Raw genomic sequence first — 9,963 nt, forward strand, 5'->3', positions numbered from 1 at the left:
TTGTAACATAGTAGCGTTTATTTCAATCAATCCCAAACACACAGAAAAAAGAACAATCATCAACAACCATCGTATTACCATTCTACAAAGTCACTTCTAAGCCAATACCAAATGAAAAGCCTAGTAAAGTGTAACCAATATGGACGTAGCTACAGTAGCATGTAGCCCATACTCTTTCAGCCACAGTAGCATGGCCTGAGCTCCCCCCCACAGAGTGCACCATATTCCTATGGTGATAATGACTGCTGATGGACTATGACAGACCAGGCCCTGCAATATCAGCTGCTGCTGTTGGCAATCAATTTCAGACAGCGGCGGGCCAGCGCTGGGCCAGTACCGCGGTCCATCTTTATAATTTGATTTGTTATCCCGTCGGACAGTTGGTACAGCAATCATAGCAGCTATAATTTCCCTCACCCCCCCCCACAGCCCCACCCCGCACAAGAACATTTCTACAATTTGACAGCAAATGTGATGACTAGAAATGTCTATTTAATTGCACCCGTGACCCTACTCCCTCCCTCCCAATCCTGAAAATCGTAAACGCACACCTTACCTCGATCGCACTCCCAAACATCTCCCTAAAACACACACACCTACATCTAGTCTCACCCGACACTAAGCCACACATATATAGTAGCCACATACACAAACACACAAATGCTCATACACACACACATACACACTCTCCATTCCCACCCCCTTAATATGTTTGGACATCCCATAATGTTGTAATTGGGCCCTGACTACAGCTGTTGGCGAGGTAGGTAGGCTGCTGCACCACTCCGCGCCCCAGTTAATCATAGATTACTTTATCTGGGCCACTCCAAATCCTCATGTGTCAACAGTGCTACCTCAGCACCATGTAATCACTGCATCCCCCTCTTTCAATCTCTCTCGCTTTCTCCCTCTTTCCATCTCTCTCTCTCAATCTCTCTCGCTTTCTCTCTCCCTCCATCTCTCTCTTTCAATCTCTCTCGCTTTCTTCCTTTTTCCATCTCTCTCTTTCAATCTCTCTCGCCTTTCTCCCTCCCTCCATCTCTCTCTTTCAATCTCTCTCCCTTTCTCTCTCCCTCCATCTCTCTCTTTCAATCTCTCTCGCTTTCTTCCTTTTTCCATCTCTCTCTTTCAATCTCTCTCACTTTCTCTTTCCCTCCATCTCTCTCTTTCAATCTCTCTCACCTTTCTCCCTCTTTCCATCTCTCTCTTTCAATCTCTCTCGCCTTTCTCTCTCCCTCCATCTCTCTCTTTCAGTCTCTCGCTGTCTCCCTTTTTCCATCTCTCTCTTTCAGTCTCTCTCTTTCAGTCTCTCTCTATACATCTCCTTATGTTGGGTTCTCTCTCTCTCTTTCTGACTGCCTTTCTCTCTCTCTATATATCTATCTTTTCCCTCCTTTCTCCAGACTATATCCATGTCTTCCTTTCCTCTTTCTTTACCCCTCCATCCCTCTTTTCCCCCTTCCTCTTTCCCTATGCATGGCTACAGCTCCTCGTCAACATTAATGGGCCAAATCAGTCCAGAAATGTAATATCCATGTCCTAATGGGATAGAGTGAGATACATGATAACTCTATGTTATACATTCTGCCTGTGACACTGACTGCTATTGAACATGACATCAGGTGTAGAGGACATTGCAGGCTCTCACCCAAAACACAGCCTCAACAGTCATGATGACATAAGCAACGGGGACAGGTGCTAATCCACGACAGAGTGTAAGATGAGAGAGAAAGAGAGAAAGAAGAGGAGAAGGGAGAGTGTGAAGAAGAAGAAGTAGTAGCTGTTGAGAAACTCTTTGCAGTGAGAAACGTCTGGTTCAGAAGCCTGGCACACGGCTCTGGTGAAAGAGAGAACAACTGCGTTTGGCTTCAGGCCGCCCTCCATTAGGACTAATGATAAATTAGGCTTTATAAACAGGACTTCTAGTTAGACGCCTGTGAATAGATTAGAATACACAAGACAACAAATAACAATTTTCCTCTTCAGCAGTAGAATATCTCTCATACTCTGCCATCTCTGCTATTTCAGACCAGACTGGAGCTATTACGCTCTCATTCCACATCAATAAGCCATAGGACAAGCCCTGTTAAAAAACACACCCAAATCTCATGCAAATATTCCTGTCAAGCACAGGCAACCAAGGCAGCGCATTCCCTCATGTTTTCTTATTACCCTGGTTGTACTCTGGGGATGTTTGGCCCTACGGTTGGCCACCGTAGCTTGGAGCCTGGAACATTAGTTAAAATGTCAAACACAGCAGCAGATTCAGTCATCATACCCTACAAAGCATACTTAAGAACAGGACCGAAATAGCAGCCAAATTATTCTCAAGGAGATATAGGTCAATATTGAGGTTTCTCCTCTCTGAGGTGTGGGGGAGAGAAGGGCAAATGTTTTGGCTGTTGGAAACCATACAGTGTATTGCTCATGTCAGTACATACATACACACAGAAACACACACAGACACACACAAACACACACACACGCACACGCACACACACACACACACATGCATATGCATAAACAGACACACACTTGATTGAGTTCTGGAGTCTTGGGGATAGCTGACCTGCCCTGGCTGTCAGAACATACATGTCTCATACAGAAATAGCAGTTGCAATAGTTCACAACATCTCAAAGAGAGAATAAAAATGGATTCAAGTATAGTTCCCTACAAGCATAATATATTGATGTTACTGGTTTGAGAAAAAAATATGTTGTATATACATTGTTTTATACATTTTATTTCCTGGTGGGATTTCTGATTCCAATTTAGATGGTTGTATAACTGTGCCAACTGTTTGATGTGAGCAGGATGTATCTACTGTGGATGTAAAATACATTTTAAAATACTCTTCCAATTGGTTCACAGTGGATGGATTCTGCTCTCAGTCATCATCATGACAATTGCCTGCTCTTTAAAACGTCCCTTATCCCAAAGCCTCTCAGTATTACAGCTTCAGTCAGCAATCCCGCCGCAGCCAGAGAGCAATTTCCATTTAATCTAACTACAAGGCTGAAGCAGCTCGTTGCTAGCTGTGTTCACGGACAATAACACAGAGACAAAAAGGGATTTGACTATGCAAGAATAACCCTACTCCGTCTGTCTGTCTGAAGAAAACGTATTCAGCCCAGCACAAACACAGACAAACAAAACAGGCCACGGAATTTTTTTCTGCGTGTACTTGACAGTCTATTATTGTTTATGAGCATGGCTGTCTGAGTGTGCTCCTATATTCACTAGTACTGTATTTATTCTGTCTCCCGGCCTCAGCGTGGGGAAACAGGCAGCATACACCTCACAACTTTTTTTTTTTTTCACCTTTATTTAACCAGGTAGGCTAGTTGAGAACAAGTTCTCATTTGCAACTGCGACCTGGCCAAGATAAAGCATAGCAGTGTGAACAGACAACACAGAGTTACACATGGAGTAAACAATAAACAAGTCAATAACATGGTAGAAAAAAAAGAGAATCTATATACAATGTGTGCAAAAGGCATGAGGTAGGCAATAAATCGAATAATTACAATTTAGCAGATTAACACTGGAGTGATAAATCATCAGATGATCATGTGCAAGAAGAGATACTGGTGTGCAAAAGAGCAGAAAAGTAAATAAATAAAAGCAGTATGGGGGGTGAGGTAGGTAAATTGGGTGGGTAGTTTACAGATGGACTATGTACAGCTGCAGCGATCGGTTAGCTGCTCGGATAGCAGATTTTTAAAGTTGTTGAGGGAGATAAAAGTCTCCAACTTCAGAGATTTTTGCAATTCGTTCCAGTCGCAGGCAGCAGAGAACTGGAAGGAAAGGCGTCCAAATGAGGTTTTGGCTTTAGGGATGATCAGTGAGATACACCTGCTGGAGCGCGTGCTGCGGGTGGGTGTAGCCATCGTGACCAGTGAACTGAGATAAGGCGGCACTTTACCTAGCATAGCCTTGTAGATGACCTGGAGCCAGTGGGTCTGACGACGAACATGTAGCGAGGGCCAGCCGACTAGGGCATACAGGTCGCAGTGGTGGGTCGTATAAGGTGCTTTAGTAACAAAACTAATGGCACTATGATAAACTGCATCCAGTTTGCTGAGTAGAGTATTGGAAGCTATTTTGTAGATGACATCGCCGAAGTCGAGGATCGGTAGGATAGTCAGTTTTACTAGGGTAACTAACAAACATCTCAATTTAACCCCAGCTCATAATACTCAAGCCGTGTTGTAGGGACTGACGTTTGTAGCCTAGCCATTAGCGTGCTACATTAGCATCCATACGTTAGCCTCCATACGTTAGTGTCATTGTATTAGGCTAGCCATTAGCTTGGTCTCAGATATGTATGGGGAACGATAGGCAGAGGAGTTGGCTAAACAAAAGTACATTGGCCTACAGATCTGGGAACAGGCTATTAAATATACAATTATTTGTTTATCTGTCTTAAAAATCAGGTCATTTTTTTGGTATGGTTTTGTTTTATATATAGTACATGTGAAAGGGGAGGTGCCTTCCAAGCCTCTCTGTTTTTTGTGTTTGTTATTTACATCTCCTGCACATGTTCCTTTCATGTACCTTTCAAAACTTCAGCATAATATATATTTTTTTCTTGTATGCAAATAAATAAATACAAAAAATAAATCAAAAGGCCCAGGGCCAACTATATAAGCTAGGTACACAGGTGTGGGCTGTTGTGTGAAGACCAAATGGAAGCTAGCTAGCCTGTGAAGTGACCGATGGCAGCAGTCTCAAAGGAAACAAGGAAACAGCCTATCAAAAGGGATGAAAGAGGTTCTTTCTTTAGAGCTACGACACTTGACTATTCTAATAACGCTCAGCTGACCTTCATTAACATGTAAACACAACCTGGGGATGTGATTGTGTGTAGTGCAAACCACTGCATCCGAGAGGGAGTCAAATATTTGCATGTTGCAGGACCACATCATTATGCCTCTTTGTGTGTTTGAGGACACTTTGTATGAGAGAGTTGTTTGCTGGAATATCATCAGAGGACTAAGGATGGTAATCCTAGCCCAGTGGATCAGATACATCCTGAGGATTACTCCTAAAGTAGTACAGTAGGCTTACTGTTCACTGATGTTTTGGCTCCTAAAGTAGTACAGTAGGCTTACTGTTCACTGATGTTTTGGCTCCTAAAGTAGTACTGATGTTCTGGTTGGTTCGCTCATGCATTTACCTACAATGTGCTATCCTTAACAACCAGAAGACAACGGGGATCCATACATGCATTCTGAAGCCATGTTTTGTCTGGCTCGCTGATGCCTTTAACTGGGACTGGGATGTAGCCAAACTAGGTTATAACTAGGCTATATCCACAATGACTTTTCCCTACTACTAAAACCCAAAGGGATCTCTTTCATACTGTAACTAACTTGATTTAGCTAATAGCCAGCCGCTTTAACTAACAGTTTCCAAATCTAATTAAACACGTGTTAGAGGAAGAAGGAAAAAATTGCCTTTTCGCTCAGAGTAAACATCAAAGGAAGTGTAGTGATGGAGTTCGTCATATTGTTTTTGTCTCATTTCATCTAAAGAACATACTCCATTGGAATACATGGGCCGTGATTCAGCGTGACTGTGTGCAGTCTCAGCATGGAGCGATTGTGGAATGCAATTATCACTTCAGCTAACAGATTACTGGGCAGAATGAGAGGGAATCACTGGGATGCCAGGGGGAAGTGGGGAAGTGCGTAGGAAACATGCAGTTAGTTAGAGGAGTGTTTAGGGCACAGGAAGGTCAGGTGTGTGTGTGTGTGGAGGGGGAACTGTGTGTGTGCGTGTGTGTGATCTAAATGCCTGCTGCTCAGTACCTCACAGTATTAAGTCAGATTAGCTCAATGTCCACTGCTTGCATACAAAACATACCATACAATCTGCAAAAGATCAATTGTTCAACCACTAAACCACTCTTTCTTACACATACTAAGGCCACATTATGGGCATTTTCCCATCCAAAAAACTGTCCAAGACCTTCATGTTTGCCATGTCTTTACGAGTATGCAAGTCATTATTTTCTCCATTATGGCCCATAAATGATTTCCATGGAAGTGACAGTGCCAGGGCTGGTATTGTACTCCATTTACAACTTCCCTTGGCAGACCTTATCCAAAATTAATTCCTCTAACAATAACTCTTGAGGAAATATTACAAGCTGTCTTAATAGAAAGTGGATCATATTGCGGCCGGACGAGACAGCACTCCATGTTTCTCTGTAACTCATTAGAAAGTAGTACATTTTTTTAAAGCAGGCAGATACAGTAAGCCAGGCACTGTGAGAAGGAAGCTGTTGCGCCATTTTACTTAGTACTCAGCAGGACAGACAGGTAGCTTACTACCAGCCCTGTATGGGGAGAGAAGTTAACTGTCACCTTCTTACTATTAAAATAACTCCCCTGAGAGAGAGAGAAAGAGAGAGAGACAGCGCGGGTAAGAGAGAGAGAGAGAGAGAGTGAAGGAGAGAGAGAGAGAGAGAGAGAGAGAGAGAGTGAAAGAGAGAGAGAGAGAGAGTGAAAGAGAGAGAGAGCGAGAGAGAGAAAGAGACAGAGCATGTGAGAGAGAGAGAGAGAGAGAAAGAGAGAGAGACAGCGCGGGTAAGAGAGAGAGAGAGAGAGAAAGAGAGAGAGACAGCGCGGGTAAGAGAGAGAGAGAGAGAAAGAGAGAGAGACAGCGCGGGTAAGAGAGAGAGAGAGAGAGAGTGAAAGAAAGAGAGCGAGAGAGAGAAAGAGACAGAGCATGTAAGAGAGAGAGAGAGAGAGAGAGAGAGAGAGAGAGAGAGCGAAAGAGAGAGAGCGAAAGAGAGAGAGCGAGAGAGAGAGAGAGAGCGAGGGAGAGAGAGAGCGCGAGGGAGAGAGAGAGAGAGAGAGAGAGAGAGAGAGCGAGGGAGAGAGAGAGCGAGGGAGAGAGAGAGAGCGAGGGAGAGAGAGAGCGAGGGAGAGAGAGAGAGAGGGAGAGAGCGAGGGAGAGAGAGAGCGAGAGGGACAGAGAGAGAGAGAGAGAGAGAGAGAGAGCGAGGGAGAGAGAGAGAGAGCGAGGGAGAGAGAGAGAGGACTCATCTCTGAATAAATAGAAGAAAGCATCACCTCCTTGGTGAGTGCTGAGAGAGATGATAGCTGTCAGAGCTTTGCCAACACACATGTCAACGTTACCTCTCATATTACAAATAAGTATATGTGTTGAAATAAATATTGTTTCTTAGGCTTAATGTTCATTATTCAAAGAATGTTGTATTTGGGAGTTTTTAATAATGCAGTGATCTTTGATTGAAAATGTATGATGTTTCTCTATGTAAAACAAGAGAAGAGTGTTACCTTGTAACACTTCCCTGGGTGCTGTGCGAAAAGCACAAACAGGTAGCATGCAAAAGTACAAACACACACAGACACACACACACACACACACACTCACACACAGAGACTGCCGTGACTAGGCCGTGTGGATGGCTATGTGGATGTGTAACTCCTTTACAGCTCCCTGATGAAAGCTAGCAAAGAGAGATTCATCAGATTACAAGTCATTACATCTCTAATTCTAAAATAAAGGTGTAACCGATTCCTGCTAAAAGCCTTTTTTTCCTAAGAATAACTTCATACTTCATATTTCCTCCTCTACAGAATTCAAAGATCCTATTTCTAGATCACACTATAACACAAAAACGACATACTGTATGTTAACGCACATCTCTGAAATTAGACTGAGCTACAGGTAGATCAGATTTACACACACACACACACACGCACGCGCGCGCGCTCACGCACACATAGGGGTAAACCCACTCAGCTGTTCAGTAGGTTTGTGAGCCCAGAGGGATGGAGTGATTAATGAAGGGGAAAGAAGAGAAGAAGGGGATGGAGAGATGATGTTAAAGGAGCTAGCTATGATAGATACCTTTAGCCTCGGGATTTCATAGGTCAATCTCAAGTGTGTCCGTAGAAGATTATAACAACATGGAGAATCATACAATTCAAATGTACATCATCAAATCTGTCATTCTAAACTGGAGCAGGGAGACGTTTGTGATACATTGTACATTGTACATTGTATTAATCCTTAGAGAAATGAATTTTTAGCATGCAAAAGCTCCTGTATATCTACAGTGTTCTATGATGCGTTTTGTAATTGTTTGTGATATCAGTAAAACTGTTTGCAGTACATGCCATCCATCATCTCAAAAGGTTAAAACAGTCCTCCTTCACTTACATAGTATAGCCTATAGCCACACCGACAGGCTAAGGTAGTGAACCATGCACCAGTGCTTCACTATCAAGGTCAACGTCATTACCAAAAGGACAGAGTCATCAGAGGAAATGAGTGAGCTGTTTAAAAAAAAAGAGCACAAATGATTATGCAATGAAATGTCTCAAGTATCTGTCTCAAGTAAGGCGTTTTCTGATTGTGTCTCTCCTCTCTAGTTAAGAGGCTAGATGGTGCAGCAGTTGGCTCAGTCTGTGGTGCCAGAGCATCAGGGTATCAGGGATTGATTTGGGAGATTAAATTGTCGTGGTAGGGAGTCCTCTCCTCCCTCCATCCGCGCTGAGCTGTGACTTCTCCCCTCTCTGTGTGTGGATTAGTGAACTCTGCACTTTACAGAGCAGTTTATCACAAACACAATGAAACCACAAAGCTGCTGTTGGGAGTAGTCGGGACAGACGGCTTGATGTATTATTGAGAGGATTGAGAGAGGGGGAGAGAGGGAGACAGGGAGAGAGAGGCGGGTGGGTCAGACAGAGAGAGAGAGGGAGGGAGAAAAAAAAACAGAGAAAACTAGAATACTATTTGGCCCTAAACAGAGAGTACACAGTGGCAGAATACCTGACCACTGTGACTGACACAAACTTAAGGGAAGCTATGACTATGTACAGACTCAGTGAGCATAGCCTCAGTATTGAGAAAGCCCGCCCTAGTCAGACCTGGCTCTAAAGAGAGGACAGGCTATGTACACACTGCCCACAAAATGAGGTGGAAACTGAGCTGCACTTCCTAACCTCCTGCCAAATGTATGACCATATTAGAGACACATATTTCCCTCAGATTACACAGATCCACAAAGAATTAGAAAACAAACCCATTTTTAATAAACTCCCATATCTACTGGGTGAAATTCCACAGTGTGCCATCACAGCAGCAAGATGTGACCTGTTGCCACAAGAAAAGGGCAACCAGTGAAGAACAAACACCATTGTAAATACAACCCATATTTATGTTTATTTATTTTCCTTTTAGTACTTTAACTATTTGCACATCGTTACAACACTGTATATACACATAATATTCTTTTGGAACTTCTATGAGTGTAATGTTTACTGTTCATTTTTATTGTTTATTTCACTTTTGTTTATAATCTACTTCACTTGCTTTGGCAATGTTAACATATGTTTCCCATGCCAATAAAGCTCTTAAATTGAAATTGAATTGATATTGAGAAAGGGACTGAGAGGGATAGAGGGATAGAGGGAGAGAGAGGCAGGGGGGTCAGACAGAGAGAGAGAGAGAGGTGGTGGTGGGATGTCAGACAGAGAGAGAGAGGGAGGGAGAGAGTGAGAGAGGGGAGAAGAAGACAGACATAGAAAGAGTAAAGACAGAAAGACAAAGAGAGAGAGAGAGAGAGAGAGAGAGAGGGGGGAGAGAGAGAGAGGTGGTGGTAGGATGTCAGACAGAGAGAGAGAGGTGGTGGGATGTCAGACAGAGAGAGAGAGGGAGGGAGAGAGTGAGAGAGGGGAGAAGAAGACAGACATAGAAAGAGTAAAGACAGAAAGACAGAGAGAGAGAGAGAGAATGAGACAGAGGGTAGAGACCTCCCAGGCATCCTCAAGAGGGAATGGCAGAGAGGAGGAGGAGGAGGAGGAGGAGGAGGAGGAGGAAGAGGAGGAGGAGGAGGAGGAGCAGAGGAGAAGAAAGTGTATTGATGCACACAATGCCCCATTGTGAGCCCCCGGGCCCTTCTATGTGGCACATTAATTCAT

General features: G+C 43.6%; 1 protein-coding gene across 1 annotated transcript in view; it reads right to left on the reverse strand.

Annotated features, from left to right (window-relative positions):
• Positions 1-9,963, reverse strand: part of dok6 (docking protein 6) — an 81,022-nt gene that overhangs the window by 64,499 nt on the left and 6,560 nt on the right. The gene's annotated exons all lie outside the window — the stretch shown is intronic.

The sequence above is a fragment of the Salvelinus alpinus genome, chromosome 8 (genome assembly GCF_045679555.1).
Source record: "Salvelinus alpinus chromosome 8, SLU_Salpinus.1, whole genome shotgun sequence".
NCBI lineage: Eukaryota > Metazoa > Chordata > Actinopteri > Salmoniformes > Salmonidae > Salvelinus > Salvelinus alpinus.